The sequence below is a fragment of the Procambarus clarkii genome, chromosome 65 (assembly GCF_040958095.1).
Source record: "Procambarus clarkii isolate CNS0578487 chromosome 65, FALCON_Pclarkii_2.0, whole genome shotgun sequence".
In the NCBI taxonomy this organism is placed as follows: domain Eukaryota; kingdom Metazoa; phylum Arthropoda; class Malacostraca; order Decapoda; family Cambaridae; genus Procambarus; species Procambarus clarkii.
The window spans coordinates 1,670,953-1,689,574 of record NC_091214.1 but is presented as its reverse complement, the minus strand read 5'-3'; positions in this window follow the sequence as shown (position 1 = coordinate 1,689,574).

The window sequence follows — 18,622 nt, the reverse complement described above, 5'->3', positions numbered from 1 at the left end:
GCTCAAGAGAGAGATGCAAAGGCTCAAGAGAGTGATGCAAAGGCAGAAGAGAGTGTTGCAGAGGCTTAAGAGAGTGATGCAGAGGCTGAAGAGAGTGTTGCAGAGGCTTAAGAGAGGGATGCAGAGGCTCAAGAGAGTGATGCAACGGCTCAAGAATGTGATGCAGAGGGTTAAGAGAGGGATGCAAAGGCTCAAGAAAGGGATGTAGAGGCTCAAGAGAGTGATGTAGAGGCTGAAGAGAGAGATGCAGGGGCTCAAGAGAGGGATGCAGGGGCTCATGAGAGGGATGCAGAGGCTAAAGAGAATGATGCAGGGGCTCAAGAGAAAGATGCAGAGGCTTAAGAGAGGGATGCAGAGGATCAAGAGAGTGATGCAGAGGCTTAAGAGAGTGATGCAGAGGCTTAGGAGAGGGATGCAGAGGCTCAAGAGAGGGATGCAGAGGCTTAGGAGAGGGATGCAGAGGCTCAAGAGAGAGATGTAGGGGCTGAAGAGAGGGATGCAGGGGCTCATGAGAGGGATGCAGAGGCTACAGTGAGGGAAGCGGAGGCACAAGAGAGTGACGCAGAGGCTCAAGAGAGGGATGCAGAAGCTTAAGAGAGTGATGCAAAGGCTCAAGTGAGGGATGCAGAGGCTCATGAGAGGGATGCAGAGGCTCAAGCGAGTGATGAAGAGGCTCAAGTGAGGGATGAAGAGGATGAAGAGAGTGATGCAGAGGGTCAAGAGAGTGAAGCAGAGGCTGAAGAGTGTGGTGCAGAGGCTCAAGAGAGGGATGAAGAAGCTGAAGAGAGTGATGCAGAGGCTTAAAAGAGTGAGGCAGAGGCTTAAGAGAGGGATGAAGAGGCTCAAGAGAGTGATGCAGAGGCTGAAGAGTGTTGCAGAGGCTCAAGAGAGGGATGAAGAGGCTGAAGAGAGTGTTGCAGAGGCTCAAGAGCGGGATGCAGAGGCTCAAGAGAGTGATGCAGAGGCTTACGAGAGTGATGCAGAGGCTTAAGAGAGTGATGCAAAGGCTTAAAAGAGGGATGCAGAGGCTCAAGGGTGGGATGCAGAGGCCCAAGAATGAGATGCAGAGGCTCAAGAGAGGGATGCAGAGGCTCAAGTGAGGGATGCAGAGGCTAAGGAGAGGGATGCAGAGGCTCATGAGAGTGATGCAGAGGCTCAAAAGAGCAATGCCGAGTCTTAAGAGGGTGATGCAGAGGCTCAAGAGAGTGATGCAGAGGCTTGAGAGAGGGATGCAGTTGCTCAAGAGAGTGATGCAAAGGCTCAAGTGAGTGATTCAGAGGCTTAAGAGAGTGATGCAGAGGCTTAAGAGAGTGATGCAGAGGCTTAAGAGAGGGATGCAGAGGCTCAAGAGAGGGATACAGAGGCTTAGGAGAGTGATGCAAAGGCTCAAGAGAGGGATGCAGAGCCTCATGAGAGGGATGCAGAAGTTAAAGAGAGGGATGCAGAGGCTCAGGAGAGTGATTCAGAGGCTTACGAGAGTGATGCAGAGGGTTAAGAGAGTGATGCAGAGGCTTAAGAGAGGGATACAGAGGCTAAAGCGAGGGATGCAGAGGCTCAAGAGAGGGATGCAGGCGCTCAAGAGAGGGATGCAGAGGCTCAAGTGAGGGATGCAGAGGCACAAGAGAAAGATGCAGAGGCTCCTGAGAGTGACGCAGAGGCTCAAGAGAGGGATGCAGAGGCCTAAGAGAGTGATGCAAAGGCTCAGGAGAGGGATGCAAAGGCTCATGAGAGGGATGCAGGAGTTCAAAATAGTGATGCAGAGGCTCAAGAAAGGGATGCAGAGGCTTAAGAAAGTGATGCAGAGGCTCAAAAAAGGGATGCAGAGGCTTAAGAGAGTGATGCAGAGGCTGAAGAGTGTTGCAGAGGCTTAAGAGAGGGATGCAGAGGCTCAAGAGAGTGATGCAAAGGCTCAAGAGAGTGATGCAAAGGCTGAAGAGAGTGTTGCAGAGGCTTAAGAGAGTGATGCAGAGGCTGAAGAGAGTGTTGCAGAGGCTTAAGAGAGGGATGCAGAGGCTCAAGAGAATGATGCAACGGCTCAAGAATGTGATGCAGAGGGTTAAGAGAGGGATGCAGAGGCTCAAGAAAGGGATGTAGAGGCTCAAGAGAGTGATGTAGAGGCTCAAGAGAGTGATGCAGAGGCTGAAGAGAGAGATGCAGGGGCTCAAGAGAGGGATGCAGGGGCTCATGAGAATGATGCAGAGGCTAAAGAGAATGATGCAGGGGCTCAAGAGAAAGATGCAGAGGCTTAAGAGAGGGATGCAGAGGATCAAGAGAGTGATGCAGAGGCTTAAGAGAGTGATGCAGAGGCTTAGGAGAGGGATGCAGAGGCTCAAGAGAGGGATGCAGAGGCTTATGAGAGGGATGCAGAGGCTCAAGAGAGAGATGTAGGGGCTCAAGAGAGGGATGCAGGGGCTCATAAGAGGGATGCAGAGGCTACAGTGAGGGAAGCGGAGGCACAAGAGAGTGACGCAGAGGCTCAAGCGAGGGATGCAGAAGCTTAAGAGAGTGATGCAAAGGCTCAAGTGAGGGATGCAGAGGCTCATGAGAGGGATGCAGAGGCTCAAGAGAGTGATGAAGAGGCTCAAGTGAGGGATGAAGAGGATGAAGAGAGTGATGCAGAGGGTCAAGAGAGTGAAGCAGAGGCTGAAGAGTGTGGTGCAGAGGCTCAAGAGAGGGATGAAGAAGCTGAAGAGAGTGATGCAGAGGCTTAAAAGAGTGAGGCAGAGGCTTAAGAGAGGGATGAAGAGGCTCAAGAGAGTGATGCAGAGGCTGAAGAGTGTTGCAGAGGCTCAAGAGAGGGATGAAGAGGCTGAAGAGAGTGATGCAGAGGCTCAAGAGAGGGATGCAGAGGCTCAAGAGAGTGATGCAGAGGCTTAAGAGAGTGAGGCAGAAGCTTAGGAGGGGGATGCAGAGGCTCAAGAGAGTGATGCAAAGGCTTGAGAGAGGGATGCAGGGGATCAAGAGAGTGATGCAGAGGCTCAAGAGAGAGATTCAGAGGCTTAAGAGAGTGATGCAGAGGCTTACGAGAGTGATGCAGAGGCTTAAGAGAGTGATGCAAAGGCTTAAAAGAGGGATGCAGAGGCTCAAGGGAGGGATGCAGATGCCCAAGAATGAGATGCAGAGGCTCAAGAGAGAGATGCAGAGGCTCAAGTGAGGGATGCAGAGGCTAAGGAGAGGGATGCAGAGGCTCATGAGAGTGATGCAGAGGCTCAAAAGAGGGATGCAGAGGCTTAAGAGAGTGATGCAAAGGCTCAAGAGAGTGATGCAGAGGCTCAAGAGAGTAATGCAGAGTCTTAAGAGGGTGATGCAGAGGCTCAAGAGAAAGATGCAGAGGCTTGAGAGAGGGATGCAGGGGCTCAAGAGAGTGATGCAAAGGCTCAAGTGAGTGATTCAGAGGCTTAAGAGAGTGATGCAGAGGCTGAAGAGAGTGATGCAGAGGCTTAAGAGAGGGATGCAGAGGCTGAAGAGAGGGATGCAGAGGCTCATGAGAGGGATGGAGGAGTTCAAGAGAGGGATGCAGAGGCTGATGAGAGTGATTCAGAGGCTTACGAGAGTGATGCAGAGGCTCATGAGAGTGATTCAGAGGCTTACGAGAGTGATGCAGAGGCATAAGAGAGTTATGCAGAGGCTTAAGAGAGGGATACAGAGGCTCAAACGAGGGATGCAGAGGCTCAAGAGAGGGATGTAGGGGCTCAAGAGAGGGATGCAGAGACTCAGGTGAGGGATGCAGAGGAACAAGAGAGGGATGCAGAGACTCAAGTGAGGGATGCAGAGAACAAGAGAGGGATGCAGAGGCTCTTGCGAATGACGCAGAGGCTCAAGAGAAGGATGCAGAGGCTTAAGAGAGTGATGCAAAAGTTCAGGAGAGGGATGCAGAGGCTCATGAGAGGGATGCAGGAGTTCAAAAGAGTGATGCAGAGGCTCAAGAAAGGGAGGCAGAGGCTTACGAAAGTGATGCAGAGGCTCAAAAAAGGGATGCATAGGCTTGAGAGAGGGATGAAGGGGCTCAAGAGAGTGATGAAGGGGCTCAAGTGAGTGATTCAGAGGCTCAAGTGAGTGATTCAGAGGCTTAAGAGAGTGATGCAAAGGCTGAAGAGAAACACTAAAAGATTTCTGTTTGTTTTATCAGTCCCTAACTTATACATAAGCTTTAACATACCTGCTACACTGGATATGTGGGATTTCTTGGTTCTAATTGAGTCACATACTAACTCTATCCCCTTTTGAACATCATTTTGAGAAACTGATCTGTTGAGAATAGAGGATACTGTTTACTATAATGTTTACTAAATTCAAACATGTAAAGACCCTGATTAATTAAAAAAAAATTAACTTAAATTTTTAGGCAATGGTCACAATGGCATTTTATGATGGCTGACAATTATTGTACAAGAACTAAACAATTAAAATAATAAAGAAATGTTTTGGCAATTTTTTGATTTATGGTACTGCATTGATTTTACAGTAAAATAACCTTATTAAAATATATAAGAGTATTTCAAAACAGTGTTTCTTACTATATATTTTACAAGCAAACCTTTTATTTAAACTCTGGGCTAAGTTGGTTAACTCTGCAATCCAGATGAGAAGTTGTTTTTCATCAAGAGATAAGTCAGCTAACTCCTTTCTTATTAACTCTGCAGCTTCTTTTGCCTATCAACAGGAGGAAAAACTGCCCTGTTAGTATAATAAATGTTGCAATTTTTATTTAATATTTGATATTACAAAAAAAAAACAATCCTTACGAGCCTAACTGCTGATGAAGGCTGTTTAATGGCAGTAAATGTTATTTTTATTTTTATTTTTGAATGTTTTTTTTTTCGTGTGCACTTATATTAGTGATTCATGATCATTGTTGCATATATTCAATGAATAAAGCAAATTACTTGCCTTACAAAATCTTGAAGCTAGAACACGAGCTAAAGAGTCATGTTTACGTTGGTTCCAAAAAAATGAAGATTCACTAAGTTCTTCTTCACGCTCTGAAAAAAGGGACAAAAAATAACTCCCTTCAATGAATATGTAAAATGAAAATAATTCACTTTTATGCAGGCGATGAGTCACAATAACGTGGCTAAAGTATGTAGACCAGACCACTCACTAGAAGGTGAAGGGACGACGACGTTTCGGTCCATCCTGGACCATTCTCAAGTCAATTGTGATGAGGAAGTAGAGACAGGCAATAAATAGGCTAGAAAGAGCTGAGGAGCAAAGTAAGGTGTATTTTAGGGGATAGTAATAATAATAAGAGCTGCAGAGGGCCTATTGGCCCATACGAGGCAGTTCCTATTATAACCACCAAATGAGAAGGAGATAGGAATAAGAAGACGATAGCAAGGGAGCGTAGGAGAAGGCAATGAACAGAAAAAAAGGAGAAGAGAGAAAGAAAAGGAAAGAGAAAGAAAAGATAGATAAATGGAGGGGGTAGGCTTATGTTAGGTCACGTTTGTTAGAAAGATTACAGCATTTGAGTATATAATAATAATAATAATAATAATAATTTTATTTAGGTAAGGTACATACATAAAGAGATTTTACAAAGTTTGTTGGCTTTATAGATAGAGCTAGTACATACAATGCCTAAAGCCACTATTACGCAAAGCGTCTCGGGCAGGAAAAACATTAATGACTAAAGCTTAAAACTAATGGGTAAAAAGAATAAGATGTGTTGAGTACAAATAAAAATAGAGGTAAAAGAGGGGGGAACATTGTTGAAAAAGCAGCACAAATACAATTACAAATTATTACAGAAAATTACATTCAAACAGCGTAGATTTGAAAAACAAAAAAAACAAAAAACATTCATGGGTTGACAACAGAGGGGTAAGGTGAGTTACAGGGAATTTATTAGGTATAGCTTCGTTTTTAACTTAAACTGGTTGAGAGAGGTACAGTCTTTAACATGGTTGGGAAGGTCATTCCACATTCTGGGCCCCTTGATTTGTAGAGCAATTCTGGTTTGATTAAGTCGTACTCTAGGAATATCAAAACTGTATTTATTTCTTGTGTGGTGCTCATGGGTTCTGTTACAACCTTCTATGAAGCTTTTGAGATCAGGATTGGCATTATAGTTTAGCGTTTTATATATGTATAATACACATGAGAGAATGTGCAGTGACAATGTCTAACATATTCAGAGATTTGAGTAGGGGTACCGAGTGATGTCTGGGGCCAGAATTGGATATTGTCCTAATAGCAGCTTTGTGTTGAGTAATTAGAGGACGTAAGTGATTTTGGGTAGTAGAGCCCCAAGCACAAATACCATAGTTGAGATATGGATAGATAAGGGAGTAATAGAGAGTCACCAGGGCAGGGCGTGGTACATAATATCTGATCTTAGAAAGAATGCCCACAGTTTTTGAAACTTTTTTTGATATGTTTAGAATGTGTCCCTGGAAATTCAGCTTGTGGTCAATGAAAATGCCAAGGAATTTGCCATCTAATTTGTTACAAATTTGGGTATTGTTTATTTTCAGATTTATTTGATTAGAGGATTTATTGCCAAACAGAATATAGAAAGTTTTGTCAATGTTAAGGGTGAGTTTGTTGGCAGTTAGCCACAGATGGACTTTATTAAGCTCAGTATTTACTGTGGCATTTAGAGCAAGGGGATCAGGACTGGAGTAAATGAAGGTTGTGTCGTCAGCAAATAGAATTGGTTTGAGGTGTTAGGAGGCATTTGGAAGGTCATTAATGTAGATGAGAAAGAGGAGAGGGCCAAGTATGCTGCCCTGGGGAACACCAATGTTGATGGGTAGGGTGGGAGAAATTGTATTATTCACAGAAACACATTGGAGCCTGTCAGTAAGGTAGGATTTGAGGTATTGTAGGGAGTGTCCTCTGACACCATAATGATGTAATTTAAGAAGAAGGTTTTGGTGGTTGACAGTATCGAAAGCTTTACGCAGGTCCACAAATAACCCAACAGGGAACTCATTTTTATCAAGAGCTGTATAAATCGAGTTAAGCATACTAATAAGTGCATCGTTAGTTCTTTTTTTGGTCCTGAAGCCATATTGGCAAGGGCTAAGTATATTGAGTTTGGCTAGATATGAGTAAAGCTGCCATTCCGGGGACCATTCAGGCTTGTTTGCATTTGTGTTCCTCACGTGTGCCCCAAAGAATGAGGTGATTTGATAAAATGCTATGCCCAAGATTACCATCCGAGTGCCGGCGGGGAAGTGGTTCAAATAGCCTCGGCTATCACTTCCTTATGTCCGGTCGTGATGGTCAAGCGGATTAAGGCGTCCCTGTACATACCAGTTGTGGGAGTATGGGTTCGAGTCACTTCTGGGGTGTGAGTTTTCAGTTGTATATAGTCCTGGGGACCATTCAGGCTTGTTTGCATTTGTGTTCCTCACGTGTGCCCCAAAGAATGAGGTGATTTGATAAAATGCTATGCCCAAGATTACCATCCGAGTGCCGGCGGGGAAGTGGTTCAAATAGCCTCGGCTATCACTTCCTTATGTCCGGTCGTGATGGTCAAGCGGATTAAGGCGTCCCTGTACATACCAGTTGTGGGAGTATGGGTTCGAGTCACTTCTGGGGTGTGAGTTTTCAGTTGTATATAGTCCTGGGGACCATTCAGGCTTGTTTGCATTTGTGTTCCTCACGTGTGCCCCAAAGAATGAGGTGATTTGATAAAATGCTATGCCCAAGATTACCATCCGAGTGCCGGCGGGGAAGTGGTTCAAATAGCCTCGGCTATCACTTCCTTATGTCCGGTCGTGATGGTCAAGCGGATTAAGGCGTCCCTGTACATACCAGTTGTGGGAGTATGGGTTCGAGTCACTTCTGGGGTGTGAGTTTTCAGTTGTATATAGTCCTGGGGACCATTCAGGCTTGTTTGCATTTGTGTTCCTCACGTGTGCCCCAAAGAATGAGGTGATTTGATAAAATGCTATGCCCAAGATTACCATCCGAGTGCCGGCGGGGAAGTGGTTCAAATAGCCTCGGCTATCACTTCCTTATGTCCGGTCGTGATGGTCAAGCGGATTAAGGCGTCCCTGTACATACCAGTTGTGGGAGTATGGGTTCGAGTCACTTCTGGGGTGTGAGTTTTCAGTTGTATATAGTCCTGGGGACCATTCAGGCTTGTTTGCATTTGTGTTCCTCACGTGTGCCCCAAAGAATGAGGTGATTTGATAAAATGCTATGCCCAAGATTACCATCCGAGTGCCGGCGGGGAAGTGGTTCAAATAGCCTCGGCTATCACTTCCTTATGTCCGGTCGTGATGGTCAAGCGGATTAAGGCGTCCCTGTACATACCAGTTGTGGGAGTATGGGTTCGAGTCACTTCTGGGGTGTGAGTTTTCAGTTGTATATAGTCCTGGGGACCATTCAGGCTTGTTTGCATTTGTGTTCCTCACGTGTGCCCCAAAGAATGAGGTGATTTGATAAAATGCTATGCCCAAGATTACCATCCGAGTGCCGGCGGGGAAGTGGTTCAAATAGCCTCGGCTATCACTTCCTTATGTCCGGTCGTGATGGTCAAGCGGATTAAGGCGTCCCTGTACATACCAGTTGTGGGAGTATGGGTTCGAGTCACTTCTGGGGTGTGAGTTTTCAGTTGTATATAGTCCTGGGGACCATTCAGGCTTGTTTGCATTTGTGTTCCTCACGTGTGCCCCAAAGAATGAGGTGATTTGATAAAATGCTATGCCCAAGATTACCATCCGAGTGCCGGCGGGGAAGTGGTTCAAATAGCCTCGGCTATCACTTCCTTATGTCCGGTCGTGATGGTCAAGCGGATTAAGGCGTCCCTGTACATACCAGTTGTGGGAGTATGGGTTCGAGTCACTTCTGGGGTGTGAGTTTTCAGTTGTATATAGTCCTGGGGACCATTCAGGCTTGTTTGCATTTGTGTTCCTCACGTGTGCCCCAAAGAATGAGGTGATTTGATAAAATGCTATGCCCAAGATTACCATCCGAGTGCCGGCGGGGAAGTGGTTCAAATAGCCTCGGCTATCACTTCCTTATGTCCGGTCGTGATGGTCAAGCGGATTAAGGCGTCCCTGTACATACCAGTTGTGGGAGTATGGGTTCGAGTCACTTCTGGGGTGTGAGTTTTCAGTTGTATATAGTCCTGGGGACCATTCAGGCTTGTTTGCATTTGTGTTCCTCACGTGTGCCCCAAAGAATGAGGTGATTTGATAAAATGCTATGCCCAAGATTACCATCCGAGTGCCGGCGGGGAAGTGGTTCAAATAGCCTCGGCTATCACTTCCTTATGTCCGGTCGTGATGGTCAAGCGGATTAAGGCGTCCCTGTACATACCAGTTGTGGGAGTATGGGTTCGAGTCACTTCTGGGGTGTGAGTTTTCAGTTATATATATATATATATATATATATATATATATATATATATATATATATATATATATATATATTATATAAATACAGTATATATAAAATATATAATATATAATGAAAAGAACCTAACCTGATGGGTTATATAAAAGTGATATAGACCAACAGAAATATAGCATCTTACTCAATATGGCTTCAGACCCCAAAAATCACCATTTATATGGTGCATGTAGCTCTTGACAAACGTTGAGTACTCTATGTTTTACTTGTTGACTTGCCTGTGGGTTAAAAAAACCTAACTACTTGTTATAATATATATATTAACTCTGTAAACTGTAAGACATCATGACTGTCTTTTCCCAATGGTGTAGTGGGTTAAGAACACTCGCCTGGCGTTTCGCGAGCGCTTTGTCCTGGGTTTGTATCCTGGCCTTGCAAGATTTACTGGGCACCAACCCTTAACTATGGCCCCCCCCCTGTTTACCCAACAGTAAAATGGGTACCTGGTTGTTAATGGATTTGGTGGGGTCACATTCTCTTGGGTCTGGATCCCTCTCTTGAGCCCCTGCATCCCTCTCTTGAGCCTTTGCATCCCTCTCTTTAGCCTCTCCATCCCTCTCTGAAGCCTCTGCATCACTCTCTTAAGCCTCTGCATCACTCTCGTAAGCCTCTGAATCACTCTCTTTAGCCTCTGCATCCCTCTCGTAAGCCTCTGAATAACTCTCTTTAACCTCTGCATCCCTCTCTTGAGCCTCTGCATCACTCTCTTCAACCTCTGGATCCCTCTCTTGAGCCTCTGCATCACTCTTTTAAGCCTCTGCAACACTCTCTTCATCGTTTGCATCACTCTCTTAAGCCTCTGAATCCCTCTCTTGAGGCCTCTGCATCACTCTATCGAGCCTCTGCGTCACTCTCTTTATACTCTGCATCACTCTCTGAGGCGTCTGCATCACTCTCTTGAGCCTCGGCATCACTCTCTAGAGCCTCTGCATCACTCTCTTCAGCCTCTGCATCACTCCCTTAGGCCTGTGCTTCCCTCCCTTGATCCTCTGCATCACTCTCTTGAGCCTCAGCATCTCTCTCTTGATCCTCTGCATCACTCTCTTGAGCCTCTGCATCCCTCTCTTGACATCTTGCATCCCTCTAATGAGCCTCTGTTCCCTCTCTTGAGCCTCTGCATCACTCTCTTGAGCCTCTGCAACATTCTCTTGAGCCTCTGCATCCCTCTCTTAAGCCTCTACATCATTCTCTTGAGCCTCTGCATCACTCTCTTGAGCCTCTGCATCACCCTCTTAAGCCTCTGCATCTGTCTCTTCAGACTCTGCATCACTCTCTTGAGCCTCTGCATCACACTCGTAAGCCTCTGAATAACTATCTTTAGCCTCTGCATCCCTCTCTTGAGCCTCTGCATCACTCTCTTGAGCCTCTGCATCACTCTCTTGAGCCTCTACATCCCTCTCTTGAGCCTCTGCATCCCTCTTTTAAGCCTCTGCATCACTCTCTTGAGTCTCTGCATCACTCTCTTGAGCCTTTGCATCAATCTCTTGAGCCTCTGCATCCCTCTCCTAAGCCTCTGCAACACTCTCTTCAGTCTCTGCATCACTCTTTTAAGCCTTTGCATCACTCTCTTAAGCTTCTGAATCCCTTTTTTGAGCCTCTGCATCTCTCTCTAGAGCCTCTGCATCACTCTCTTCAGCCTCTGCGTCACTCTCCTAATCCTCTGCTTCCCTCTCTAGATCCTCTGCATCACTCTCTTGATCCTCTGCATCACTCGCTTGAGCCTCTGCATCACTCTCTTAAGCCTCTGCATCTGTTGTCTTCAGACTCTGCATAACTCTCTTGAGCCTCTGCATAACTCTCTTGAGCCTCTGCATCCCTCTCCTAAGCCTTTGCATCCCTCTCTTAAGCCTCTACATCATTCTCTTGTGCCTCTGCATCACTCTCTTCAGCCTCTGCATCACTCTCTTGAGGCCTCTGCATCACTCTCTTAAGCCTCTGAATCCCACTCTTGAGCCTCTGCATCACTCTCTCGAGCTTCTGCATCACTCTCATGATCCTCTGCATCACTCTCATGAGCCTCTGCATCACTCACTTAAGCCTCTGCATCACTCTCTTAAACCTCTGCATCCCTCTCTTCATCCTGTGCATCACTCTCTTGAGGCTCTGCATTATTCTCTTGAGCCTCTGCATCACTCTCTTCATCCTCTGCGTCCCTCTCTTGAGCATCTGCATCACTCTCTTGGGCCCCTGCATCCCTCTCCTGACCCTCTGCATCACTCACTTGAGGCTCTGCATCACCTTCTTAAGCCTCTGCATCCCTCTCTTGAGCCTCTGCAACACTCTTTTTAGCCTCTGCATCAATCTCTTAAGCCTCTGAATCCCTCTCTTGAGCCTCTAAATCCCTCTCTTCATCCTCTGCATCACTCTCTTGAGCCTCTGCATCACTCTCTTGAGCCTCTGCATCACTCTCTTGAGCCTCTGCATCACTCTCTTGAGCCTCTGCATCACTCTCTTGAGCCTCTGCATCACTCTCTTGAGCCTCTGCATCCCTCTCTTAAGCCTCTGCATCCCTTTCTTGTGCCTTTGCATCAGTCTTTTGAGTCTCTGCATCCCACTCTTAGACCTCTGCATCCCCTGTCTTGAGCCTCTGCATCGCTCTCTTGAGCCTTTGCATAACTCTCGTGAGCCTCTGCATCCCTCTTTTAAGCCTCTGCAACACTCTCTTTAGCCTCTGCATCACTCTCTTAAGCCTCTGCATCCCTCTCTTCATCCACTGCATCACTCTCTTCAGCCTCTGCATCATTCTCTTGAGCCTCTGCATCCCTCTCTTAAGCCTCTGCATCATTCTCTTGAGCCTCTGCATCATTCTCTTGAGCCTCTGCATCACTCTCTTAAGCCTCTGCATCTGTCTCTTCAGACTCTGCATCACTCTCTTGAGCCTCTGTATCACACTCGTAAGCCTCTGCATTTGTCTCTTAAGCCTCTGCATCTGTCTCTTTAGCCACTGCATTCCTCTCTTGAGCCTATGCATCACTCTCTTCAGCCTCTGCATCCCTCTCTTGAGCCTCTGCATCACTCTCTTGAACCTCTGCATCATTCTCTTGAGCCTCTACATCCCTCTCTTGAGCCTCTGCATCCCCCTCTTAAGCCTCTGCATCACTCTCTTGAGCCTCTTCATCACTCTATTGAGCCTCTGCATCACTCTCTTGAGCCTCTGCATTCCTCTCCTAAGCCTCTGCACCACTCTCTTCAGCCTCTGCAAAACACTCTTTTAAGCCTCTGCAACACTCTCTTCAGCCTCTGCATCACTCTCTTGAGCCTCTGCATCTCTCTCTAGAGCCTCTGCATCACTCTCTTCAGCCTCTGCGTCACTCTCCTTAGCCTCTGCATCCCTCTCTTGATCCTCTGCATCACTCTCTTGAGCCTCTGCATCACTCTCTTGATCCTCTGCATCACTCTCTTGAGCCTCTGCATCCCTCTCTTGACTTCTTGCATCCCTCTAATGAGCCTCTACATCCCTTTATTTTAGCCTTTGCATCACTCTCTTAAACCTCTGCATCCCTTTTTTGAGCCTCTGCATCACTCTCAAGTGCCTCTGCATTCCTCTCTTCATTTTCTGCATCACTCTCTTGAGCCTCTGCATCATTCTCTTGAGCCTCTTCATCCCTCTCTTAAGCCTCTACAGCATTCTCTTGAGCCTCTGCATCACTCTCTTGAGCCTCTGCATCACTCTCTTAAGCCTCTGCATCTGTCTCCTCAGACTCTGCATCACTCTCTTGAGCCTCTGCATCCCTCTCCCAATCCTTTGCATCACTCACTTAAGCCTCTGCATCACTCTCTTCAGCCTCTGCATCCCTCTCTTGAGCCTCTGCATCATTCTCCTTAGCCTCTGCATCACTCTCTTGAGCCTCTGCATCACTCTCTTAAGACTCTGCATCCCTGTCCTTGGCCTCTGCATTATTCTCTTAAGCCTCCGCATCCCTCTCTTGAGCCTCTGAATCCCTCTTTTGAGCCTCTGAATCACTCTCTTGAGCCTCTGCATCACTCTCTTGAGCCTCTGCATCACTCTCTTGAGCCTCTGCATCACTCTCTTGAACCTCTGCATCCCTCTCTTGAGTCTCTGCATCCCTCTCTTGAGTCTCTGCATCACTCTCTTAAGCCTCTCCATCACTCTCTTCATCCTCTGCATCACTCTCTTGAGCGTCTGCATCATTCTCATGAGGCTCTGCATCACTCTCTTCATCCTCTGCATCCCTCTCTTGAGCATCTGCATCACTCTCTTGGGCCCCTGCATCCCTCTCCTGACCCTCTGCATCACTCTCTTGAGGCTCTGCATCACCCTCTTAAGCCTCTGCATCCCTCTCTTGAGCCTCTGCAACACTCTTTTCAGCCTCTGCATCACTCTCTTAAACCTCCGAATCCCTCTCCTGAGCCTCTAAATCCCTCTCTTCATCCTCTGCATCACTCTCTTGAGCCTCTGCATCACTCTCTTGAGCCTCTGCATCACTCTCTTGAGCCTCTGCATCACTCTCTTAAGCCTCTGCATCCCTTTCTTGTGCCTTTGCATCAGTCTTTTGAGTCTCTGCATCCCACTCTTAGACCTCTGCATCCCCTGTCTTGAGCCTCTGCATCGCTCTCTTGAGCCTTTGCATAACTCTCGTGAGCCTCTGCATCCCTCTTTTAAGCCTATGCAACACTCTCTTTAGCCTCTGCATCACTCTCTTAAGCCTCTGCATCCCTCTCTTCATCCACTGCATCACTCTCTTCAGCCTCTGCATCATTCTCTTGAGCCTCTGCATCCCTCTCTTAAGCCTCTGCATCATTCTCTTGAGCCTCTGCATCATTCTCTTGAGCCTCTGCATCACTCTCTTAAGCCTCTGCATCTGTCTCTTCAGACTCTGCATCACTCTCTTGAGCCTCTGTATCACACTCGTAAGCCTCTGCATTTGTCTCTTAAGCCTCTGCATCTGTCTCTTTAGCCACTGCATTCCTCTCTTGAGCCTATGCATCACTCTCTTCAGCCTCTGCATCCCTCTCTTGAGCCTCTGCATCACTCTCTTGAACCTCTGCATCACTCTCTTGAGCCTCTACATCCCTCTCTTGAGCCTCTGCATCCCCCTCTTAAGCCTCTGCATCACTCTCTTGAGCCTCTTCATCACTCTATTGAGCCTCTGCATCACTCTCTTGAGCCTCTGCATTCCTCTCCTAAGCCTCTGCACCACTCTCTTCAGCCTCTGCAAAACACTCTTTTAAGCCTCTGCAACACTCTCTTCAGCCTCTGCATCACTCTCTTGAGCCTCTGCATCTCTCTCTAGAGCCTCTGCATCACTCTCTTCAGCCTCTGCGTCACTCTCCTTAGCCTCTGCATCCCTCTCTTGATCCTCTGCATCACTCTCTTGAGCCTCTGCATCACTCTCTTGATCCTCTGCATCACTCTCTTGAGCCTCTGCATCCCTCTCTTGACTTCTTGCATCCCTCTAATGAGCCTCTACATCCCTTTATTTTAGCCTTTGCATCACTCTCTTAAACCTCTGCATCCCTTTTTTGAGCCTCTGCATCACTCTCAAGTGCCTCTGCATTCCTCTCTTCATTTTCTGCATCACTCTCTTGAGCCTCTGCATCATTCTCTTGAGCCTCTTCATCCCTCTCTTAAGCCTCTACATCATTCTCTTGAGCCTCTGCATCACTCTCTTGAGCCTCTGCATCACTCTCTTAAGCCTCTGCATCTGTCTCCTCAGACTCTGCATCACTCTCTTGAGCCTCTGCATCCCTCTCCCAATCCTTTGCATCACTCACTTAAGCCTCTGCATCACTCTCTTGAGCCTCTGCATCCCTCTCTTGAGCCTCTGCATCATTCTCCTAAGCCTCTGCATCACTCTCTTGAGCCTCTGCATCACTCTCTTAAGACTCTGCATCCCTGTCCTTGGCCTCTGCATTATTCTCTTAAGCCTCCGCATCCCTCTCTTGAGCCTCTGAATCCCTCTTTTGAGCCTCTGAATCACTCTCTTGAGCCTCTGCATCACTCTCTTGAGCCTCTGCATCACTCTCTTGAGCCTCTGCATCACTCTCTTGAACCTCTGCATTCCTCTCTTGAGTCTCTGCATTCCTCTCTTGAGTCTCTGCATCACTCTCTTAAGCCTCTCCATCACTCTCTTCATCCTCTGCATCACTCTCTTGAGCGTCTGCATCATTCTCATGAGGCTCTGCATCACTCTCTTCATCCTCTGCATCCCTCTCTTGAGCATCTGCATCACTCTCTTGGGCCCCTGCATCCCTCTCCTGACCCTCTGCATCACTCTCTTGAGGCTCTGCATCACCCTCTTAAGCCTCTGCATCCCTCTCTTGAGCCTCTGCAACACTCTTTTCAGCCTCTGCATCACTCTCTTAAACCTCCGAATCCCTCTCCTGAGCCTCTAAATCCCTCTCTTCATCCTCTGCATCACTCTCTTAAGCCTCTGCATCACTCTCCTGATCCTCTGCATCACTCTCTTGAGCCTCTGCATCACTCTCTTGAGCCTCTGCATCACCCTCTTGCGCCTCTGCATCTCTCTCTTGAGCCTCTGTATCCCTCTCTAGAGTCTCTGCATTATTCTCTTAAGCCTCTGCATCCCTCTCTTTATCCTCTGCATCACTCTCTTGAGCCTCTGCATCATTCTCTTGAGCCTCTGCATCCCTCTCTTAAGCCTCTACATCATTCCCTTGAGCCTCTGCATCACTCTCTTGAGCCTCTGCATCACTCTCTTAAGCCTCTGTATCTCTCTCTTCATCCTCTGCATCCCTCTCTTGAGTCTCTGCATCCCTCTCTTGAGTCTCTGCATCACTCTCTTAAGCCTCTGCATCCCTCTGTTCATCCTCTGCATCACTCTCTTGAGCCTCTGCATCATTCACTTGAGCCTCTGCATCACTCTCTTCATCCTCTGCATCCCTCTCTTGAGCATCTGCATCACTCTATTGGGCCCCTGCATCCCTCTCCTGACCCTCTGCAACACTCTTTTTAGCCTCTGCATCTCTCGCTTAAGCCTCTGAATCCCTCTCTTGAGCCTCTAAATCCCTCTCGTCATCCTCTGCATCACTCTCTTGAGCCTCTGCATCACTCTCTTGAGCCTCTGCATCACTCTCTTGAGCCTCTGTATCACTCTCTTGAGCCTCTGCATCCCTCACTTGAGTCTCTGCATCACTCTCTTAAGCCTCTGCATCCTTCTCTTTATCCTCTGTATCACTCTCTTGAGCCTCTGCATCATTCTCTTGAGCCTCTGCATCCCTCTCTTAAGCCTCTACATCATTCTCTTGAGCCTCTGCATCACTCTCTTGAGCATCTGTATCACTCTCTTTATCCTCTAAATCACTCTCTTGATCCTCTGCATCATTCTCTTGAGCCTCTGCATCCCTCTGCATCCCAATTAACTAAAATGTTCCTGATTTTTCGTTTATATTACCGATAGAAGATGTACACGTAAAACCGCTCTAATCCGGCTGAAACGTCGATATATGCAATGAAAACCGAACCTCTCCCCTTTTCATTATCTTACTCAGTATTTTATCGAGAAACATATAGAAGATTGAAAATGAAGTATTTAAGGTTATTATCTAATCAATTATGTGTTTGCATCATTTTTATCGTATTTTTAATGAATTAATACCAATAAACTGAAAATTCACAAAAACGTGGAAAAACGGCAAAATATTGCCTAATTCGATGATATTTTATTTAAATCAAATCAAGGAAAAGGGGATGATAAACGTCAAAATATTGCTAAATTAGATGATTTTTAGTGCGAAACAAAATGCAAGAAAACTTGCTTAAAATGCAATATTATGCGAAATTCTGTGGATTGAAGGCCATTAATATATCATGATACTACATGAAATAGTATCGAAATATTGGTAAAAATGAATATATATACGGAATATCAAACTACATGAAAAAAGTGAAAAAAGTCACTATTTTACCAAATTTGAGGATTTTAACTTCGAATCATAAAGCGAGGTTTCGTATTGTTTAGATCCAAGAAAAGACATATGACAATGTTGTTTCCAATACAAATGATAAAAACCAATGTGTTTTCATTAGAATTAACTAAAATGTTCCTGATTTTCCGTATATATTACCGATAGAAGATGTACACGTACAACCGCTCTATTCCGGCTGAAACGTCGATATATGCAATAAAGACCGAACTTCTCCACTTTCAATATCTCACTCAGTATTTTAACGAGAAACAAATAGATGATTGAAAATGAAGTATATAAGGTTATTATCTAATCAATTATGTGTTGGCATAATTTTTATCGTATATTTAATGAATTAATAACAATAAACTGAAAATTAACAAAAACGTGGAAAAACGGCAAAATATTGCCTAATTCGATGATATTTTGTTTAAATCACATAAAGGAAAAGTGGATAATAAACGTCAAAATATTGCTAAATTCGATGATTTTTAGTACGAAACAAAATGCAAGAAAACATGCTTAAAATGCAATATTATGGGAAATTCTGAGATTTGAAGGCCAAATCACATATCGTGACACTGTATGAAATAGTATCGAAGTATTGGTAAAATTGAACATATTTACTTAATATGAACTACATGAAAAACGTGAGAGAAGTCACTCTCTTACCAAATTTGAGGATTTTAACTTCGAATCATAAAGCGAGGTATCGTATTGTTTAGATCCAAGAAAAGACATATGACAATTTTGTTTCCAATACAAATGATAAAAACCAATGTGTTTTCATTAGAATTAACTAAAATGTTCCTGATTTTCCGTATATATTACCGATAGAAGATGTACACGTACAACCGCTCTATTCCGGCTGAAACGTCGATACATGCAATAAAAACCGAACTTCTCCCCTTTTCAATATCTTACTCAGTATTTTAACGAGAAACAAATAGATGATTGAAAAAGAAGTATTTAAGGTTATTATCTAATCAATTATGTATTTGCATCATTTTTATCGTATATTTAATGAATTAATAACAATAAACTGAAAATTCACAAAAACGTGGAAAAACGGCAAAATATTGCCAAATTCGATGATATTTTGTTTAAATTACACAAAGGAAAAGGGGATGATAAACGTCAAAATATTGCTAAATTCGATGATTTTTAGTACAAAACAAAACGCAAGAAACTTGCTTAAAAATGCAAAATTTGCGAAATTCTGAGATATGACAGCCAAATCAAATATCGTGAGAAAACATAAAGTAGTATCGAAATATTGGTAAAAATGAATATATTTACGTAAAATCACACTACATGAAAAACGTGAAAAAAGTCACTATTTTTCCAAATTTGAGGATTTTAA